Below are 22,885 nucleotides of genomic sequence, written 5' to 3'. Positions count from 1 at the left end.
CTCTAGTTGAGTGGTGAACTCATTGAGTTGTGTTGTGAGCTCTCGTTGCGACTTGTGTGCGTGGTGTTGCTGTGATTTCTTGTCTTGAGTGCGTTGCTAATCCCTCCCTTGCTCCGTGCTTCTTTGTGAACTTCAAGTGTAAGGGCGAGAGGCTCCAAGTTGTGGAGATTCCTCGCAAACGGGATTGAGTAAAGCAAGCAAAACACCGTGGTATTCAAGTGGGTCTTTGGACCGCTTGAGAGGGGTTGATTGCAACCCTCGTCCGTTGGGACGCCACAACGTGGAGTAGGCAAGCGTTGGTCTTGGCCGAACCACGAGATAACCACCGTGCCATCTATGTGATTGATTTCTTGTGGTTATTGTGTTTTGACTCCTCTCTAGCCACTTGGCATTTACTGTGCTAACACTTAACCAAGTTTTTGTGGCTTAAGTTTTCAAGTTTTACAGGATCACCTATTCACCCCACCTCTAGGTGCTCTCAGCGACACACGAAACCACTGCTAGAGATCGACATCATCGGTTGGGAGAAGACTCTGAGCGTCCCTAGCGATGCGGGTGGGCCGCGAGCGGAGGTGGTTGCGGCTGGCGGAGCAAGGATTGCGCGTGATTGATTCAGAGCTCGAAGGTTACTAGGTGGCGGTCAGCTGTGGGCCCATGTGATCGGATTGTCCAGATTGACCGAAGGCAGAACGATAGAACCAGAGAGGCAGGCTACCCTTGCAGCCTTAATAAGTAGTAGAGAAAAACAGCTGTAGTCTTAGTGATATCCAGAGCAGCTCCATTCTTTAATCATATATCCATCAGAGAAATTATACAATGAGTTAGTGACATCATTTCTGCAGGAGTAATGTTGCAAGATGCAAGAGTTTAAAACGAACACCACTACCTCGTATTAATATGATAAGAGCATGCTGGAAAAATATATAAATATACATGAGTAGGAAGCTCGTTTCAATGAAGGATTTCCAATATTCTGTATAACATCTCATTTGAAATTGCTAGAAGATATGTAAGTAATCTAAGCATAATATGAGAGGTAACAAATTTAATTTAATAATCAATGTGTTAATAGATGAGGCTCGTGCGTTGCAATGAGAACATATAATATCACAATAGGTTATATACAAATGAGTGTTATACTACTATGAGATGGAGGACGACATCCGCTAGTCGTCCGGGATAGCATTGAAGCGAAACTCGGGTCGCGGTCGAGTGTGCTGGCCCTATGGCGTGAGGTCGCTCGTCTAGGTGCCGCGTGAGGTGGAGGGGACAGTCTCGAGGAGTGAGCAATCTCCGAGGGCCAGTGGTGGAGTGGCGGCGCGCGGTCACCGAGCCGCTCGCCTTGCGGCAGCGGAGGTATCAGATATACACACGACGCAAAATTTAAAGTTAAATGAGTAGAGTTGAATGTTGTCCATGTATGTAAATTGAGAGTTGAGACCTTTGACTCCGATTGTAAATACATGAGTCCATACAGAAAGCAAAAGTGTCGACAACAACACGGCGTCACTTCGTCGCATGACACTATGACAGTAGGATCTGATTCCTCTGGCTAAGAGCAGGCACTCTGTATTGGAGGGATCAGGCTCTGTTGAATCATGATCTTCAGGTTCAGAATAGCATGAATGAAGGTTTGCAAGGGGCTGCATTCTTTGATATGAAAAAGCAAACGCATACATCAAATGAAGGTAAAGCTAAGGTGAAATTCTGTAAAAAAATCTTGAAATGCCTCATGTAGCAACAAAATGATGGAATGGCCAAACAAGGAGTACCACCTAATACTTGCATAACTTAGTAATACACAGTGTTATTGATATACACAAATTGAATTGTGCGGCAATCTTATGGAGCTTACATGTATCGAATGTCACTTGGTCAAAGGGGTACATTTAAAAAGGTGAGTCTCTCCTTAGTCCTTACCCTCTGGAGAGCCCAGTATTTCATGAGCTATACACAACAGTATTTCATGAGCTGTACACAAATTGAAAATAAAAATATTGTACAAGGGTGCATTTCATGGCATACAAAGTCACATTGATTCTAGAGCTCGTGGTTCTTGCATATATATCTTAACAAGATGATGGATCCATCAACTTCACGAATGTAGTTGTATACTTGGTTGGCTGTACCAATCATGAACTGACAGGTTCCCCTTGAATCAGCATTGTGACACCCCAGGTATCTATTTCACGTTATGTCGGGAGATTTATCCTAATCTTGGATGCTCAGTGAAAATTTCTATCTCTTTATTACATTTATCTCCATTTATCAAGTTACTCATGAAAGTTTCACCAAGTTTGGAATTATTCGATCTCAAGAACAACCAAATTTGGAGCCTGTTAAAACTTTTTGTTTCTTGAAGCAAACACAAATTTGAAAGTTAATCTCATCTTGCAACTCCCGTCCAGACTCATTTATTCGGACTCTCGATAGTTGTTATGTTATCCAATTGGTGTCCGAATCCGCTTTCTCGATAATCGGTCTACGTCTAAGTACTTAATCCGAATCCGCATTCTCCAGCGGAATCTCTGTAGTGTCAACCTCTAATTATTTTTTATGCAATTCATCTTGTTATATTTATGTCATCATTCATCTCTATCTATCAAGTGTATTCTAAAGATTTCTCAAAGTTTGAACCAAATATTTATATGAAATTATAAATCATATGTTTGCTTGAAACTGCTGATTAAGTAAAAGCAAATTTAGACATTCAACCAAGTTATGCCAACCTTTCCAAAACACTCCATATAAACTTTACAACAAAAGTTATTGAGGGTCCATGCCAAGAAAATGTCAAGAAAATAGTCTGATTTCCTTAAAAATATAATTTGAAGCCTTATAATGATGCTACTTTGACAAAAGTGAAACTTTAATTTAGATTCAAGATATGAGGTTTGACCTTTAATAAAAGTTGTAGAACCTGTGTTATACAACAAATATTATATTTAAACCAAGCCTTGATTCAACATCTAAGTATCTCAAACAGTGCCATCAAGATAGAATAAAAATCTGATTTCAGGATTCGAATTCTTCTAAGTCTGAAATCAGCGTCGTTCGGGTCGACGTCTCGCGTTCCCAAATTTTTGTTGAACAACTCAAGTTTTCCCAAATATAAAAGTTGTTAATAACTAATAGAGGCATAACATATTAAAAGATGGCATTCATCCGATTCCGTTTGACATGCTTTGACATTCAGTTTTCACCAGTTTCCACTGATTTCTAACCCACTGACAAACCCGTTTTCGTGGGTCTATAACTCTCTAACCAGTGCCCGAATCACCTCAAGTCCTGTACAACAATTGTAGAGTGTACATCAAGGAAGATATTTCCTACAGTAACCTTGATCCGATTCCAAGGGAAAAACGACGAAAATGTGCTCCCAAAGTCGCTCTACCATCATCTGCCACCTGCTGTTGCAGTCTGACATGTCCAGAGCTTTGCTCTATAAATGGCAGCCCCTGCCCTCTCCCTTCTCCCTCACACCACTTCTCCTCCTCTCCTCCCCTTGGCTCCCATGGCTGCTAATGCTCGCCCCCTCCCAGCAACTTGCCCCTCCCTATGTCGTCTCCTTCCATGGAAATGCAAGTCGGCGCCCTCCCTGCTGCTTGTGCGTTCAGGAAGCCCAAGGAAGAAGAACCCCCTGTGCCTATGACGAGTGGGCCCAAGGCCATGGTAAGAATGCACAAAGTTGCAGATTTTTGCTCTTCCTTCAAAAATTCATATCTCGAGTTTCAGAGCTCCAAAATTAGTGAAACTTGTTTTGTTGGCTTCCTTATAAAATGCTCTAACTATTGGATCTATATGTTGGTATGGTTTAGTGGAAAAGTTTTTCTGTAGAAATTCGTATTTAGAAACTGGTTTACAAAATAAATGAACTTGCTTCTCTCCATAGTTTTATTTATAAAAATCCAAAAATGATGAAACTTGTTTTGTTAGTTAGATGCTGTCATACTCCATCTAAGAAAAATATAAAACTTGTAGGTTGTTCACTGTTTTCTTGGTGTGTTAATTAAAACATGTTAAATAGGAAAAAGATGATTGTTTTGCTTGTTATTTTTAGATCTGTAGCTCTAGTGCTCCAAATGGATTCAAATTTATACAGTAGACTCTTGTTGTGATGCTTGGTGACTGGTAAAAATTTCATGAATTGTTGTGCATGTATGATTAAGTTAGTGATTTAACTTGTTTAATGCACCTTAAGTAGTTTTAAATGATTTATAAAAAATATATGGATGTAAAAATGGAAAATGATGTTCTACTGTCCTTGCATGATATTATAGTAGCCTAAGGAAACTTAATATGGTCATGCATCCACAGAAAATAATTAATTTTAGATTTAACTTGCTCTCACATGCTTTATTGCATTAACAAATTGTTATCTTTGTAGTAAATAAAATATAAAACCTGGGTATGTGAAATTTATACCTTAGTCATAAATTGTTATTACCTATGCCTCATAAAAATGTCAGCCCCAAATTAGATAGTTTCATATGGTGCTAAAAAAACACCCCTTTTATAATTACAAGAGTTAGTAAAAAATTAGGAGAAAACAAAATCATGCATGTTTCATGGAATGCTTGAGTTACATCTTAAAACTAATTAGAGATTTAATGGTTATGTCATGGTGTCCTAAAGATAAATATTAGTAGTACTTCATCGTAGTTTTGTGTGATGTGGACATGCGTGTCGAAATGCTTTATTTGGTGAATGTGTTTGTTAATTATGTGGTAACTCTAGCGCACGAAATGACTTGGATAAAAATTAGTAAGTCGACTTGTTGGTACTCAAATGATTATTTCAACACTAATAAATGGTAAAGTGTTAGAGCAATTTAAGTCTCTAGAACACGACAAATTCTTGAATTATATTGGAGCTGAAAATTTATTGATTGCTGTTTTGGACTGCACACATTGTTTTTGTTGTGCTATGTGTTTGATAAACCAAATCATGTTTTCTGCAGAAAGGTCATATAGAAGAGTTGTAGATAACATGATTATCTTGCTTATACAAAAATTTGACAGCCATAAACCTGATCGTTTAAGAGTTGTGCTTTTCACAAGCCCAGCACCTGAATCTGTCGAATTTCTGAACAGATTTCAGAAATTGCAATGGTTGCTTAAGTTAATGTTGAAATAAGTTATTGGTGGTCATAAGAAAGTTGTAGATAAATCTATTATCTTACTTGTGTTAAAATTTGACAGCCATAGGTCTGACAGTTTAAGAGTTATGTTTTTTACAAATTCAGTAACTGAATCTGTCCAATTTCTGTACAGATTTCAGAGACTGTACTGTTTGCTTAATTTAATGTTTGAATCAGTCCTTGTAGATTATAAGAAAGTTGTAGATTCTTTTCTTATCTTGCGTGTGTTAAAATTTCATAACTGAAGGCCTAACGGTTTAAGAGTTATGAATTTTACAAACTGCTTGTTGTGTTCTGTCCACCGTCAGAACAGATTTCAAAAACTGAATTGTTTGATTGAGTTCAACATGGAATCAATTCTTGGTGATTATAAATGTTATATAGTGCTTTTTCTAAGATTTCCAAAAAAGTCTTGGATCACTCTTTTTGGTGATCTGAAGATTAAGTTGTGGATGTTTGAAGTGTGAAGTCTGAATCTGTCCAAATCTGGACAGCAAAGCCTTCTAGTGTCTTTTACTCTTGATACACTTTAAATCAACCTGAGATGTTTATAAATAATTTGTAGAACATTTAATTAGCTTTCCAGAAAGTCTAGGATCAATTGATTTGAATTCCTGAGTCTTTAGTTATGGATTTTTGAAGTCGCAAATCTGAATTTGTCCAAATCTGGACAGAGCTATCGTGTTAACACTTTTTGACCTTGCTAACTATTAAATCTTGTCGAGGTAAAAATACCAAAGTTGTAGAGCACTTTTCAAGCTTTCTAGAAAGTCCTAGTTTGCTATTTTTGGATTAATATTTGAAGAGATATGATTGAAACTAGTAACTGCTGTGCTGCTGTCCTAAAAATCTTCAAGTGCGCATTTAATTGTTTAGTTCACCCTTTTGACTAAAAATGCTTAGTTAGCACTTAATGAACATAGACTTGTAATGTCTAAACTTAGGTTAACATGTGTTCCATGATTAATGTGCTCGCTTGCTGTAGTTGATTGTGATATAGGAGTCTATCGACATTGATGCATAGGTCCTCTGTTAAACTTGTGTTGAGATGCTTTTGTGTGATTAATATAAGAACTAATGAAAAAGCCGTAGCAACTAAATAAATGCTTGCACTTGTGATGTCGTGTTGCGTTGGTTAATTGTAGGTAGTGATCGTCGTCTTTCCAGTGGTAGTGTTTACGTGTGCCTAATGACACATAAATAACTAGTGTTTGCGTATAGTTGTTGCAGTGTCTTACTAATTAATATTTAGTTCGCCGTTGTGTCTTTGTACATCTCGTGCTTTCATTATTTTCATACATATGCATCTTGCATCTCATATAGGACCGAGAGATGATGATCGAGCAACTGATGTGGTGCTAACCACAAGATGCAGTTGGTGGACTACCTGAAGAATGATGGACATGACCAGTGGATGCTCGCCAAGCGAGTACCCACCACAACAAACACTATCGAAGTGTTAAATTAAAGGCAAGCCCGGGTTTTATGCATAACCGTTATATATGCTATTTTACTGCACTTAATGTTTGTAGGCTTGTACTGTGCACTTAAGTGTAGGAGTTGATTGAAACCTTAGTTGCATGAACTCAGGATTCCTTTTGAGATGGATACTAGTATGCTAGGTCGAGTAGCTGCTTTATTAATTAGGATCTCGGTAGAAGTCGAGTGATTTTTCTAGCACTCGCGCGAGGTCAGGAATTGGTTGTATCCATTTTGATATCATAATGATGGTGGTCTGTGCACAACGGTCCATGGGGATGCGTTGTCTACGAGACGGAAATTGGAATAAGGATTAAGGTGTGGTACCGTGTGTCAAGCGTTTGAACGTACTAAACACATGCCGAGAAATATGGTAAATCGGTAAGCCTAGTACCTGAGTGAACCTGCCCGCAGACATATCCCCTCACGCGACCTGAGACGTGGTCTCCCATTCCGGTTATGGTGGGTACAAGTGCGGTCACTGCACGACGGCAGTCGGGGTCAGTGAGGCATTGTACGCCAAGGCGGTGAGCCCTGATCTGTTGCCAGGGAATCGATGGGGACGGTTGATGTGTGTGGGGACGGAGTGCCTCGCCACGTCGTGTGTTTAGGTTTACCTTGCAAGGTTTAAAAACTCGATTCGAATCGTCTGCTTCTCGCAGCTAATGAGACTGCTTGATCCATGCTGCTGCATTGAGTAATAAGTGGAAATGAGGTGACTGGAAAAAAAGGTTGATTGCTTAAAAATGTTTGATATCATGTATGAGTAGCTAGGTACTCATCTAGTTTAAAAGGATCATACTAAAACTTGAAAAGCTAAAACTTGATTTTAGACTCAGCTAGTGCTTTTGGCAAACCAAACCCCTCAGCCAAACAGCTGCATGTCTAGAGGTAGAGGAGTAGACTCCTCACACCGGGTAAGTCTAGCTGAGTATTAGTATACTCAGCCTTGCTTGTGGCATAATTTTTGCAGGTATCTCCTTGCTTTAGTTGATGGTGTGACTTGGCCTTCGTCCCTGCCACCGGGACAGACGGTCGAGTGGGTTATTGCTTCCGCAGGAGAGGACCAGGAGGGGTAGCGTGGCCAGGCTTCGCCATGTTACTCGGTTCTTCTCCGTTAGTTATTTCCACTGCATTAAAATTTATGGTTATTATTTCTGAAACTCCGATAATGTAATCACTAATGATACTTATTAAATTTGTGGTATTATGTTTTATTATATTTCTCTGTGCCTCACCTTCGAGTGAGCTAGTGGTATTCGATCCTGGTTAAGTGGCTTTATCGGACTAGATCCGAGGGACTGGCGTTTTATTCCGGTTTAAGTGTAGTCTAGCCTCTAAGGCGGGACTTATGCACTTAAGTTGGAATAATTCGGGCGGTTCCGCCACAAGCATGTAGTGTGACACTGTAGTACTCAAGATGATCTGCTACGCTCATCCCATAGACCCACTTTTTCAAGAAAACACAAATAATATGAAACACACATAGGAAATAAATGTCCAAAATAGATAGACTGATATGTACCTGCTATAGGTCGGGTCCTCACCAGAATCACCACATATAATCTCATTTCTGGCAACTACATTTTCATCTATGCTCTCATGAAGTCAAACCTGAAGATAAATAAATAAAGAAGAAATGGATGGACGCTAATCTAGGAAAAGTACGCATCTCTATAAATTCTTTTTGACTATAATCAAATACATAGCTCTCTAGCGAAGTGTTGGTATGTCCATTCACTTAGGTAATAATAATACAGTGGTAATTGCGGCACAATATCGTTCTGATGGGTCACATGGATTGTTCTTGGGACTTGTTCGCTAAGGCATACAACAAAAGCAGGATTGCCTATCCGAGGCTGTCCAAAAGTCATGTGCTCAACGTCCTATGATCCAAATTTAACATGTAAAAAATGTAGAGATATCAATGAAGCCAACCATCTGATATATTAACAATACATGCGATGGTATCACAAAACAAGTACATGTTATTTGTAGAGCATATATTGAAATTTGGTATAATAAATCAAGTACATTAAAAATACTTACAAATAGACCAAGGGCACAAAATGAAGCTAGATCCCCTCCAATGGAGTGTCCCACAACATTTACAGGTAGATTTACATATGTTTTTCTTGCCCATTTAATAGACTTCAGGATCTCATATAGCAGAGTTGTATTATTGAGAGCACCTAGAGGGGGGGGTGAATAGGTGATCCTGTAAAACTTGAAACTTAAGCCACAAAAACTTGGTTAAGCGTTAGCACAATGATCGCTAAGTGGCTAGAGAGGAGTCTCAACAAAACACAATAACCACAAGAGATCAATCACAGAGATGGCACAGTGGTTTATCCCGTGGTTCGGCCAAGACCAACGCTTGCCTACTCCACGTTGTGGCGTCCCAACGGACGAGGGTTGCAATCAACCCCTCTCAAGCGGTCCAAAGACCCACCTGAATACCATGGTGTTTTGCTTGCTTTACTATACCCCGTTTGCGAGGAATCTCCACAACTTGGAGCCTCTCGCCCTTACACTTGAAGTTCACAAAGAAGCACGGAGTAAGGGAGGGATGAGCAACGCACACAAGACACAAAATCAGAATGTCAACACGCACACAAGTCGCAACAAGAGCTCGCAACACAACCCGACGAGTTCACAACTCAACTAGAGCTCTAGATGCTATCACGAAGAAACAAATGCGTGGAATCGAAGTCTTGGTGCTTAGGAATGCTTTGAGTATTCTTGGTGTCTTCCTCCATGCGCCTAGGGGTCCCTTTTATAGCCCCAAGGCAGCTAGGAGCCGTTGAGAGCATTCCAGGAAGGCTGATCTTGCCTTCTGTCGCCTGGCGCACCGGACACTGTCCGGTGCGGATATCCTTCCTTATTTGGCGAAGCCGACCGTTGGGGTTTGAGAGCCGTTGGCGCACCGGACACTGTCCGGTGCACACCGGACAGTCCGGTGCCTCCTTCTAGCCGTTGGCTCGGCCACGTGTCCCGCGCAGATCGCGCGGTCGACCGTTGGCCCGGTCGACCGTTGGCTCACCTGACAGTCCGGTGCACCACCGGACAGTCCGGTGAATTTTAGTCGTACGCCGTTAATCATCTCCCGAGAGCGACAAGTTCGCCTGTGAACGGCTCACCGGACAGTCCGGTGCACCACCGGACAGTCCGGTGAATTATAGCCGTACACCGCCGTCGAACTCTCGAGAGCAGCAAGTTCGCCAGAGCCAGTCTGGCGCACCGGACACTGTCCGGTGCACCACCGGACAGTCCGGTGCATCCAGACTGAGCAGACTTTGGCAGAACAAAGCCATCTCTTCTCTAAATTGATTTTTCCTGTTTCCAGCACTTAGACACAATACATTAGTCCATAAAACAATGTACTAAGTCTAGGAACATACCTTTTGACATGATTTGCACTTTGTCCACCACTTTGCATAGATTAACACAAAAGCACTTGTGTTGGCACTCAATCACCAAAATACTTAGAAATGGCCCAAGGGCACATTTCCCTTTCAATCTCCCCCTTTTTGGTGATTTATGCCAACACAACATAAAGCAACTAGAACAAGTGCAATATCAATGCAAATGAAAACTCAAAATTGTTTTGATTCAATTTTGGCATATATGGATCACTCTTTGCCACCACTTGGTTTGTTTTTGCAAATCAAACTCAATTTCCTATCTCTAAGTCAAATTCACTTGTAGAGACATAAAGAGAGGTATTCCAAAAGAAATTGATCAAGGATTTCAAAAACTCCCCCTTTTTCCCATAATCAACACTTCTCCCCACAAGAGGCCAACTTTTGACAAAAGAGACAATAAAAGAGTTTTGACAAACCAAAAGCTCTATTCTACTATTTTCAAAATTTCTCAAGTGGTAGCTGATCCATTTATTGCTTTGGCCTTATTTTCTCCCCCTTTGGCATCAAGCACCAAAACGGGATCAATCTTGGCCCTAGAACCCCATTGCCTCACCAAAATCTTCAATAAGAATACAAAGGCAATAAGAGTACATGAGATGAACTTGGAATAAGTTACCCTATCATCGGAGTGCAGTGGAAGTCTTTCATGGTCCAAGTCCACCTTTTCCCTTTCAAACCTCCTTTGAGACTAAAACAAGCAAACTCAAGCACACGGTTAGTCTCAAAGGGTCAAGTTGTAGCACATCTCCCCCTAAATATGTGCATCACTTGCAAGAGGACTTGTGAGGTCCAGGGAGTGTTTGTACAACTTGAGCACCACAAGTAAGCAACAAAATGCGTAAGGAACATGATCAAAGGCATAAATACATGTATGCTACAAATCAATCCAAGTTCCGCGAATCTAGGACATTTAGCTCACTACGCAGCCTGCAAAAGGTCTTCTCATCTAAAGGCTTGGTAAAGATATCGGCTAGCTGGTTCTCGGTGCTAACATGAAACACTTTGATATCTCCCTTTTGCTGGTGGTCTCTCAAAAAGTGATGCTGGATGTCAATGTGCTTTGTGCGGCTGTGCTCAACAGGATTTTCCGCTATTCGGATAGCACTCTCATTATCACATAGGAATGGGACTTTGCTCAGATTGTAGCCAAAGTCCCGGAGGGTTTGCCTCATCCAAAGTAGTTACGCGCAACACTGTCCTGCGGCAACATACTCGGCCTCAACGGTGGATAGGGCAACGGAAGTTTGTTTCTTAGAGTTCCATGACACCAGGGACCTTCCTAAGAATTGGCACATCCCCGATGTACTCTTCCTATCGACCTTACATCCAGCATAGTCGGAATCTGAATATCCAATCAAGTCAAAGGTAGACCCCTTTGGATACCAGATCCCGAAGCAAGGCGTAGCGACTAAATATCTAAGAATTCGCTTCACGACCACCAAGTGACATTCCCTTGGATCAGATTGAAATCTAGCACACATGCATACGCTAAGCATAATATCCGAACTACTAGCACATAAATAAAGCAAAGAACCTATCATTGACCGGTATGCCTTTTGATCAACGGACTTACCTCCTTTGTTGAGGTCGGTGTGTCCGTCGGTTCCCATCGGTGTCTTTGCGGGCTTGGCGTCCTTCATCCCAAACCGCTTTAGCAAGTCTTGCGTGTACTTCGTTTGGGAGATGAAGGTGCCGTCCTTGAGTTGCTTCACTTGGAACCCAAGGAAGTAGTTCAACTCGCCCATCATCGACATCTCGAATTTCTGCGTCATCACCCTGCTAAACTCTTCACAAGACTTTTGATTAGTAGAACCAAATATTATGTCATCGACATAAATTTGGCACACAAAAAGATCACCATCGCAAGTCTTAGTGAAAAGAGTTGGATCGGCTTTCCCAACCTTGAAAGCATTAGCAATTAAAAAGTCTCTAAGGCATTCATACCATGCTCTTGGGGCTTGCTTAAGTCCATAGAGCGCCTTAGAGAGCTTACACACGTGGTCGGGGTACCGTTCATCCTCGAAGCCAGGGGGTTGCTCCACGTACACCTCCTCCTTGATTGGCCCGTTGAGGAAAGCGCTCTTCACATCCATTTGGAACAACCTGAAAGAATGGTGAGCGGCATATGCTAGCAAAATACGAATTGATTCTAGCCTAGCCACAGGAGCGAAAGTCTCCTCAAAGTCCAAACCTGCGACTTGGGCATAACCTTTTGCCACAAGTCGAGCCTTGTTCCTCGTCACCACCCCGTGCTCATCCTGTTTGTTGCGGAACACCCACTTGGTTCCCACAACGTTTTGCTTGGGACGAGGCACCAGTGTCCAAACTTCATTACGCTTGAAGTTGTTGAGTTCTTCCTGCATGGCCAACACCCAGTCCGGATCTAGCAAGGCCTCTTCTACCCTGAAAGGCTCAATAGAAGAGACAAAGGAGTAATGCTCACAAAAATTAACTAATCTAGAACGAGTAGTTACTCCCTTGCTAATATCTCCCAATATTTGGTCGACGGGATGATCCCTTTGAATCGTCGTTCGAACTTGGGTTGGAGGTGACTGAGGTGCTTCTTCCTCTTCAACTTGAACATCCTGTGCTCCCCCTTGATCATGCGCCTCCACTTGAGGTACCTGTTCGTCATCTTGGGTTGGGGGATGCACCATTGTTGAGGAAGACGGTTGATCTTGCTCCAATTGTTCTTGAGGCCGCACATCTCCAATCGCCATGGTGCGTATTGCGGCCGTTGGAACGTCTTCTTCATCTACATCATCAAGATCAACAACTTGCTCCCTTAGAGAGCCATTAGTCTCATCAAATACAACGTCGCTAGAGACTTCAACCAAACCTGATGATTTGTTGAAGACCCTATACGCCTTTGTATTTGAATCATAACCTAATAAAAACCCTTCTACTGCTTTGGGAGCAAATTTAGAAGTTCTACCTTTCTTCACAAGAATATAACACTTGCTCCCAAATACACGAAAATAAGACACATTGGGTTTGTTACCAGTTAGCAGCTCATACGAAGTCTTCTTGAGGAGGCGGTGAAGGTAGACCTGGTTGATGGCGTGGCAAGCCGTGTTCACGGCTTCCGACCAAAACTGCTCGGGGGTCTTGAACTCTCCAAGCATCGTCCTCGCCATATCGATGAGCGTCCTGTTCTTCCTCTCTACCACACCATTTTGTTGTGGTGTGTAGGGAGCGGAGAACTCGTGCTTGATCCCCTCCTCCTCAAGGAACTTCTCCACTTGAAGGTTCTTGAACTCGGACCCGTTGTCGCTCCTTATCTTCTTCACCTTGAGCTCAAGCTCATTTTGAGCTCTCCTGAGGAAGCGCTTCAGGGTCCCTTGGGTTTCAGATTTATCCTGCAAAAAGAATACCCAAGTGAAGCGGGAAAAATCATCAACTATAACAAGACCATACTTACTTCCTCCTATACTCAGATAGGCGACGGGTCCGAAGAGGTCCATATGAAGCATCTCCAAGGGTCTTGATGTGGTCATCACATTTTTGGTGTGATGAGAGCTTCCCACATGTTTCCCTGCTTGATAAGCTGCACAAGGTCTATCTTTTTTGAAATGCACATTAGTTAGACATATCACGTGTTCTCCCTTTAGAAGCTTGTGGAGGTTCTTCATCCCCACATGTGCTAAGCGGCGATGCCACAACCAGCCCATGCAAGTCTTAGCAATTAAGCATGCATCTAGACCGACCTCTTCTTTTGCAAAATCAACCAAATAAAGTTTGCCGTCTAGTACACCCTTAAAAGCTAGTGAACCATCACACCTTCTAAAGACAAACACATCTACATTTGTGAATAGACAATTATATCCCATATTGCATAATTGACTAACAGATAACAAATTATATCCAAGAGACTCAACTAAAAACACATTAGATATAGAGTGCTCAGATGAAATAGCAATTTTACCTAACCCTTTTACCTTGCCTTGGTTCCCATCACCAAATATTATTGAATCTTGGGAATCCTTGTTTTTGACGTAGGAGGTGAACATCTTCTTCTCCCCCGTCATATGGTTTGTGCATCCGCTGTCGATAATCCAGCTTGAACCTCCGGATGCATAAACCTGCAAGGCAAATTTAGGCTTGGGACTTAGGTACCCAACTCTTGTTGAGTCCTACAAGGTTAGTCACAATTGTCTTAGGGACCCAAATGCAAGTCTTGTCTCCCTTACATTTGGCCCCTAACTTCCTAGTGATTACCTTCTTATCCTTTCTACAAATAGCAAAGGAAGCATTGCAAGCATAATAAATTGTAGAAGGTTCATTTATTACTTTCCTAGGAGCATGAATAATATTCTTTCTAGGCACATGATGAATAACATTTCTCCTGGACATATTTCTGCCATGCATATAGGAAGAACTAGAAGCAAACATGGCATGAGAATCAAAAGCATCATAAGCATTACAACTCCTATAAGCATTTCTAGATTTTCTCCTATCATGGTACATAAAAGCATGGTTCTTTTTAGCACTACTAGCCATAGGGGCCTTCCCTTTCTCCTTGGCAGAGATGGGAGCCTTATGGCTTGTCAAGTTCTTGGCTTCCCTCTTGAAGCCAAGTCCATCCTTAATTGAGGGGTGTCTACCAATCGTGTAGGCATCCCTTGCAAATTTTAACTTATCAAATTCACTTTTGCTAGTCTTAAGTTGGGCATTAAGACTAGCTACTTCATCATTTAATTTAGAAATGCAATCTAGGTGTTCACTACAAGCATCAACATTAAAATCTTTACACCTAGTGCAAATCACAACATGTTCTACACAAGATGTTAATTTACTGGATTTTTCTAACTTAGCATTTAAATCATCATTTATGCTCTTTAAGCTAGAAATTGTCTCATGGCAAGTAGATAGTTCACAAGAAAGCATTTCTTTTCGTTTAACTTCTAAAGCAAGTGAATTTTGTGCACTAACAAATTTATCATGCTCTTCATATAAAAGGTCCTCTTGTTTCTCTAAAAGTCTATCCTTTTCATTCAAGGCATCAATCAATTCATTAATCTTATCTATTTTAGTTCTATCCAATCCTTTGAACAAACTAGAGTAATCTATTTATTCATCACTAGACTCATCATCACTAGAAGAATCATAAGTAGTACTGTCTCGAGTACATACCTTCTTCTCCTTCGCCATGAGGCATGTGTGACGCTCGTTGGGGAAGAGGGATGACTTGTTGAAGGCGGTGGCGGCGAGTCCTTCATTGTCAGAGTCGGAGGAGGAGCAATCCGAATCCCACTCCTTTCTGATATGTGCCTCGCCCTTGGCCTTCTTGTAATTCTTCTTCTTTTCCCTTTTGTTCCCTTTTTCCTGGTCACTTTCATTATCGGGACAGTTAGCAATAAAATGACCAATCTTACCACATTTGAAGCATGAGCGCTTCCCCTTTGTCTTGGTCTTGCTTGGCTGTCCCTTGCGACCCTTTAGCGCCATCTTGAAGCGCTTGATGATGAGGGCCATCTCTTCATCATTGAGCCCGGCCGCCTCAACTTGCGCCACCTTGCTAGGTAGCGCCTCCTTGCTCCTCGTTGCCTTGAGAGCAATGGGTTGAGGCTCATGGATTGGACCGTTCAACGCGTCGTCCACGTATCTCGCCTCCTTGATCATCATTCGCCCGCTCACGAACTTCCCAAGGACTTCTTCGGGCGACATCTTGGTGTACCTAGGATTTTCACGAATATTGTTCACCAAATGTGGATCAAGTACAGTAAAGGACCTTAGCATCAGGCGAACGACGTCGTGGTCCGTCCATCGCGTGCTTCCGTAGCTCCTTATTTTGTTGATAAGGGTCTTGAGCCGGTTGTATGTTTGGGTTGGCTCCTCGCCCCCTATCATCGTGAATCTTCCAAGCTCGCCCTCCACCAACTCCATCTTGGTGAGCAAGGTGACGTCATTCCCCTCATGAGAGATCTTGAGGGTGTCCCAGATCTTCTTGGCATTGTCCAAGCCGCTCACCTTATGGTACTGGTCCGTGCACAAAGAGGCTAACAACACAGTAGTAGCTTGTGCATTTTTATGAATCTGTTCATTAATAAATATAGGACTATCCGAGCTATCAAATTTCATTCCATTCTCAACAATCTCCCAAATGCTTGGATGGAGAGAGAACAAGTGACTACGCATTTTGTGACTCCAAAATCCGTAGTCCTCCCCATCAAAGTGTGGAGGTTTGCCAAGAGGGATGGAAAGCAAATGAGCATTTGAACTCTGAGTAATACGAGAGTAATCGAAAGAAAAGTTCGAATTAACCGTCTTTTGTTTCTCGTAGTCGTAGTCATCTTTTTGGGAAGAAGTGGACTCATCGCTGTCGTCGTAGTAGACGATCTCCTTGATGCGTCTCGTCTTCTTCTTCTTCCCATCTTTGCGTTTGTGGCCCGAGCCCGAGTCGGTAGGCTTGTCATTCTTCGGCTCGTTGACGAAGGACTCCTTCTCCTTATCGTTGATCACGATTCCCTTCCCCTTGGGATCCATCTCTTCGGGCGATTAGTCCCTTTGTGAAGAGAACGGCTCTGATACCAATTGAGAGCACCTAGAGGGGGGGTGAATAGGTGATCCTGTAAAACTTGAAACTTAAGCCACAAAAACTTGGTTAAGCGTTAGCACAATGATCGCCAAGTGGCTAGAGAGGAGTCTCAACAAAACACAATAACCACAAGAGATCAATCATAGAGATGGCATAGTGGTTTATCCCGTGGTTCGGCCAAGACCAACGCTTGCCTACTCCACGTTGTGGCGTCCCAACGGACGAGGGTTGCAATCAACCCCTCTCAAGCGGTCCAAAGACCCACTTGAATACCATGGTGTTTTGCTTGCTTTACTATACCCCGTTTGCGAGGAATCTCCACAACTTGGAGCCTCTCGCCCTTACACTTGAAGTTCACAAAGAAGCACGGAGTAAGGGAGGGATGAGCAACGCACACAAGACACAAAATCAGAATGTCAACACGCACACAAGTCGCAACAAGAGCTCGCAACACAACCCAACGAGTTCACAACTCAACTAGAGCTCTAGATGCAATCACGAAGAAACAAATGCGTGGAATCGAAGTCTTGTTGCTTAGGAATGCTTTGAGTATTCTTGGTGTCTTCCTCCATGCGCCTAGGGGTCCTTTTTATAGCCCCAAGGCAGCTAGGAGCCGTTGAGAGCATTCCAGGAAGGCTGATCTTGCCTTCTGTCGCCTGGCGCACTGGATAGTCCGGTGCACCACCGGACACTGTCCGGTGCGGATATCCTTCCTTATTTGGCGAAGCCGACCGTTGGGGTTTGAGAGCCGTTGGCGCACCGGACACTGTCCGGTGCACACCGGACAGTCCGGTGCCTCCTTCTAGCCGTTGGCTCGGCCACGTGTCCCGCGCAGATCGCGCGGTCGACCGTTTGCCCGGTCGACCGTTGGCTCACCGGACAGTCCGGTGCACCACCGGACAGTCCGGTGAATTTTAGCCGTACGCCTTTAATCATCTCCCGAGAGCGACGTTCGCTTGTGAACGGCTCACCGGACAGTCCGGTGCACCACCGGACAGTCCAGTGAATTATAGCCGTACACCGCCGTCGAACTCCCGAGAGCAGCAAGTTCGCCAGAGCTAGTCTGGCGCACCGGACACTGTCAGGTGCACCACCGGACACTGTCCGGTGCACCCAGACTGAGCAGACTTTGGCAGAACAAAGCCATCTCTTCTCTAAATTGATTTTTCCTATTTCCAGCACTTAGACACAATACATTAGTCCATAAAACAATGTACTAAGTCTAGAAACATACCTTTTGACATGATTTGCACTTTGTCCACCACTTTGCATAGATTAACACAAAAGCACTTGTGTTGGCACTCAATCACCAAAATACTTAGAAATGGCCCAAGGGCACATTTCCCTTTCAATTATCATATGCAGACTAAAACCTATGATGGACCTGCAACATTAGACAGACAAGCAACAGGCAAACACAAGTCTGGCACAGGAAAAATGATAGTAAAGAGTGACATATTCAAAGATGCATATATGCTATCCCAAACCATTCGGTTTTTCCAAGGGACTCCATGTCTGGCACAGAAAAAACTCCACAAGTGTTAATCTTTTGCCATCACTTAGAGCAACTATACATGTGAGAACGATTTTGTTTCCATGCTTAGCACATATCACCACCGTGAAATCTGCACATCACATTGTCTATTACCAGGAGTTGGCATCAGGTCTAAAGAGTGAAATACTTGACAAATTATTAGGCCTAAATGTGTTAAATTTTGTTATGAGTCCAGTCAAGGTTAGTAGCCACTCATGCACATAGACAGAAACATGATCCCCATTCACCTCTACTGGGCAAAATGGTTATACTAACTCTGTCAAAAATTAAAATTTGTTTTACCTTTAAATGAATTAATACAATAATTAATGTATGTGTTTCATATATGTGTCTAGATTCATCATCGTACTTTTGAATATAGACATAAAAAACAAGAGCTACAACGACTAATGTTTTGGGACGGAGAGAGTATTTGTCTTGGTTTACAAGAACTACGGATGGCAGACTCAAACTATGAAGTAGTGAAGCCTCGAGGAGGGTGTTTATTGCTCTTTTATCTGGACCATTATGAATGATACTACGATAGAATTGAGCCTTCCAATGTTTGGGGTTTCCTAACCACAATCGTGTACTGCCTTACAATCCTCTCTAGAGCAAGGAGGGCCTCTCGGTACCAAAACATCCCATATAACTTTAGCTTTCAAGGCAAAAAAATATATTTTCCTTCATAAGATAAAATGATAGTAACATTACACAAAGAACTCACAAGGCAGAAGGAGCAACGATAATAGCATACGTGGCCCAATTTATTGTCTTATTTTGCTTTTATATTACTTTGTGTTGATCTTCTACAACTACTTTTGTGTGATATATCATGGCTTACCAACTCAAGGCAAGAAGCAAGGCAGAAGGAAATCAGTGCAGCCTAGCAGTAGTAGCTCTAATGTTTTAAAATATCATAAGTTAATGTCAAGGATATTAGCTTTGACATGCTTGAAGTTTTATAGACCAATATAAGATTATCAATCGTGAGCTTGTGATGAAGTTAGAAACTAATTTCACCTGATGCATTTGATTGTTGTCCTCAGCAGCAGGCTCACTACTTCCATCACCCATATCAAAAAGCCCAACCCTCTTATTGTTGTTACCAAGGCTACTTTGGTATCTGCAAAATAAACTTTTGAATTAGCCTTAAAATTTACAATAGGTACCAAGTGGAACAAATGTGGAGGTATAACAATTTAAATTAGAAGTTTCTTAATTTTAGTAGTATGCATCTTTGTAATTAAGATTAAAAAAACATAGAACTTTCTGTTTCAAGAACTATTTTCTGTACAGTGCACTTGCGTTTTCCTCAAGGCGATGTAGGAATTCAACTCTTTGATCTGTACAGTGCACAAGAAACATTACAAAAATGTGTAGGGTGAAATACAATCAGGCTACTGGAATTACCAATCATGAACTGTTTTCTGTCATTTAGCTGCTTGTTGATCACATGTGGATTATTTGACTCCTCGTCTTTAAGAATGCGATCCTTTTGGCCATGCGGCAATGCAATGGAAATGGGATGTCAAGTGAAAGTGGAAACTCGAATAATCCTTTTAAGGGTAGTGTAACTTATGATAGTGAAATAAAATTAACATATAGGATGACTAAAGACACCACACCTGAACAGTTTGAAGGAAGAAAATAAGAACAGATCAAACACTTTTGTTACTCCAGTCCTTAGGTTGCTCAGGTCGACCAGAAACATACATGCCATTGCTCAACTGATGCGAAATCTTGAACTCATACTCTGAACCAGGATATCAACTGTATCTCAAGTTTTGACCCCCGTGCTATGTAATCAACAGGCTATATTTGGGTCTTAACATGCACACCTTCTCTTCTTACAGTAAGACTTACACCTTCCATGAGCTCCTGAAAGCATACATTGAATTAAACAATTGAAGTCAGATGAACTCCTGGTACTACAAGATCAAATTGCTATCATGACAAGTTGCTCCTATGAAAAAGATGTCATCTAATGTTGACACAACTGGATTACGAGCAAATTAAGGTTCCACAGAATTAATGTATTTCTCAACCAGTCATGCTAGGTGCAGAAGAACCATCCAAATAGCATCAGACCATTATATTGTTAGAAAATGGAAGATGACTCACAAACTTCTAAGAAAATACTGAAACCAATGTTTTAAAAAAATACAAGGAAAAAAAACCTAGGAGGAGCAAGGTACCATGGACAAATATTTCATTTTAGAGGCCATCTACAATCAAAAAATACAAACGAAAAAATACACGAGTTTCAATTTTTCCATATCAATTCAAGCAAGAAACACTTATTATTTATGATGCTAGTTGGCCAATGTCATAAAAACATACCTCATTAGTCTGTCCAAATAATACATGGTATGTTGCTCTATCTTTAAGCAACTTGACCCTCAGAGAGAGAAAACCTCCGTACATGTTCAAAGTTGTGTTCTCCACGACAAATGTTTCTGAGACACCAGGTAGCATGAAGAAACAATATTAACAGCTCTGTAACTATATAAAAATTTCTAACAAACTAAAATACAATAAGTTTAAGACAACTTTGGTTGCATAAACATATAAAATCAAATTAGAAAGGAACATTTGGATAGAATACAAAGAAAAGATCCATGAAGACGCATAACCAAAGAATAGATGAACCAAACTACTGCAAATTCATGACTAAAAGTTCACTGTAATTGACTTGCTTGAAGAACACAATAATACTACTGTGAATATGTGATACAACTTAATCACATTAGTAAAATTACATCTGATGTTGTATTTGGTAAAAAAATATTTTTTTAGAGTTCAGAGCCAACAACTAAACTCAAGTGTTACAAGGTACAACGAACCTTACTATTCAGATTATTAATATAAAAACTCAAGACAGGTGTAATCCTCAAACAATCACAAGCAATGTGTATAGGAATTTTAGACATAATGGTGCCTACCACATGCTTTAGTATTCAGATTGTTAACACAAACTCATGACATAATGACCAAAAAATATTAACACACAAACATGGACATAATGTTGTTTAGGAATTTCAGACATATATAGAGGTCAAATAGAGGAATTTCAGACAATGAACAATTATCATCATCAATAGGCTAGAGTTCAAATTCTTAATATATGAACTTGACATATAATAGTGCCTCTAGGAGTGTCGCCTTAGTTTAAAAGCAGTAATATGGCATAGAGAGGAGAGGAGAGAAGAGAAGAGAGGAAATAAACAATATCTATTGCTTTCCATATAAACTCACAAAGTTATATATATTCCAATCCCATGGAGAGATGAGAGGAGGAGAGCTACAAAAACCCATCATGTTCTGTTTCTCCTTTTAGGCCTAACCCTATGCATCAGCATATTCATCCAAGAAACCAACAACCTGTAACATATCCCTTATTATCCTACCCATTACAAACTTGTCATTAAAATTAAATTCAGTACTGACTAATATTATCTCGATCAATCTTCAAGGACATCGAGCTCGATTTTGCTATGCCACAGAGAATGGTGCATGTGGACCCTTCTTCCTTATATGTATCAGGTGGTCTAAAGTTGGCTTTAACCTTTAGCCCACCTTACATTAGAGATTTGGACATCAAAAGAAAGCTAAAACATTCTAAAGCTTTTAGATCTCTAAGTTTAGAAGAGGGAGGCAAACATGCCCTAGAATATCGAAGACCGCAACTGCTGCTATCACCGTTTAAAGTACAGGATTCAGTGGTGGTGCTTTTGCTTCTACCTTAACAACTAAGATCTCAATCCATCTTAATTTGTCCAACCGAACTCTGAATGAAAAAAAGGAATCACATTTCAGGAATGATTGACGAGTTAGCACAATGCAGGTTCAGAACCTTTGGTTATTTCCAAAATAAAGACTTGCATGTATGGCTATAACAATTTAGGGACATTTACATTTCGCCCACTAGTCTGGACGCGCTGCTCAAATCTACCCCCGCCCAAATTCTCTAATCAGTTTTCCCCTCCCACCTCCACACTTTGCTCAGAAATCACCTCACGACGGTATATTCTCCCGTCAAAGGCTCTTACAGGTGGACCTGACACCTTACAAGTGGGACCCGCTCCCCTTTCCCCTGCTTCTCTTCCCAAATTGAATCGCACGCGAGCACGCAGGTTCACTGGCAGCGGCTGGTCCATCGCTCTCCACCACTCCCTTCTCCGGCGTGCGGCAGCCCCAACGGCCTTCACCGGCGTGCGGCGGGGACGGGCCCTTCTCCGGCGCGCGGCACGGCAAGGGTGTCCAGGCGGCATGGCACGGCGCGGGTCCTAGACGGCGCGGGCGGGTCTCCGGTGTGCGTTGCGCGGCAGATCCTAGGCGTGCGCGGGCAGGACCCCGGCGAGCACGACGCGCATGGATCTCAACGTGCGGACCTCAGCGCGCGTGGCGCGCGCGGGTCCTAGGCGTGCGCGACGCAGGCGGATCTCCGGCAGCGCGGCCTGCTTGTTCTCCGACGCGGCGCACTCCCTAGCCCTCTCCTCCGGCGGTGGCCTGCTCCCCCATCCCTGCTCCAGCGTGTATCTTCTTCTCCTCCCTGTCTTCGGTGTGCACGGGCTCCGACGGCCGGCGGGCGCGGGCGGATCCTCCTCCTGCTCGTCCCTGTCTCCGGTGCGTGCTCTGCTCAGCTTGGAATTGTAATAACAAGGCCTCAATCTTATCCAATCCACACCCTTACAAGTGTATCGGAGTGGAGCCTCTCTTGTGAAATGCATCGCATGCGTGCTTGCAGCCATGTGCGCTTGTCAGTG

At 42.2% G+C, this 22,885-nt stretch overlaps 1 pseudogene; it reads right to left on the bottom strand.

Moving 5' to 3' along the window:
• Nucleotides 1-1,007: 1,007 nt before the first annotated feature.
• Nucleotides 1,008-22,390, bottom strand: LOC109941839 (uncharacterized; annotated as a pseudogene).
• Between the last annotated feature and the right edge of the window lie 495 nt (nt 22,391-22,885).

This window comes from Zea mays, chromosome 8, assembly GCF_902167145.1.
Source record: "Zea mays cultivar B73 chromosome 8, Zm-B73-REFERENCE-NAM-5.0, whole genome shotgun sequence".
In the NCBI taxonomy this organism is placed as follows: Eukaryota; Viridiplantae; Streptophyta; class Magnoliopsida; order Poales; family Poaceae; genus Zea; species Zea mays.
This window is presented reverse-complemented; position numbering and strand designations above follow the sequence as displayed.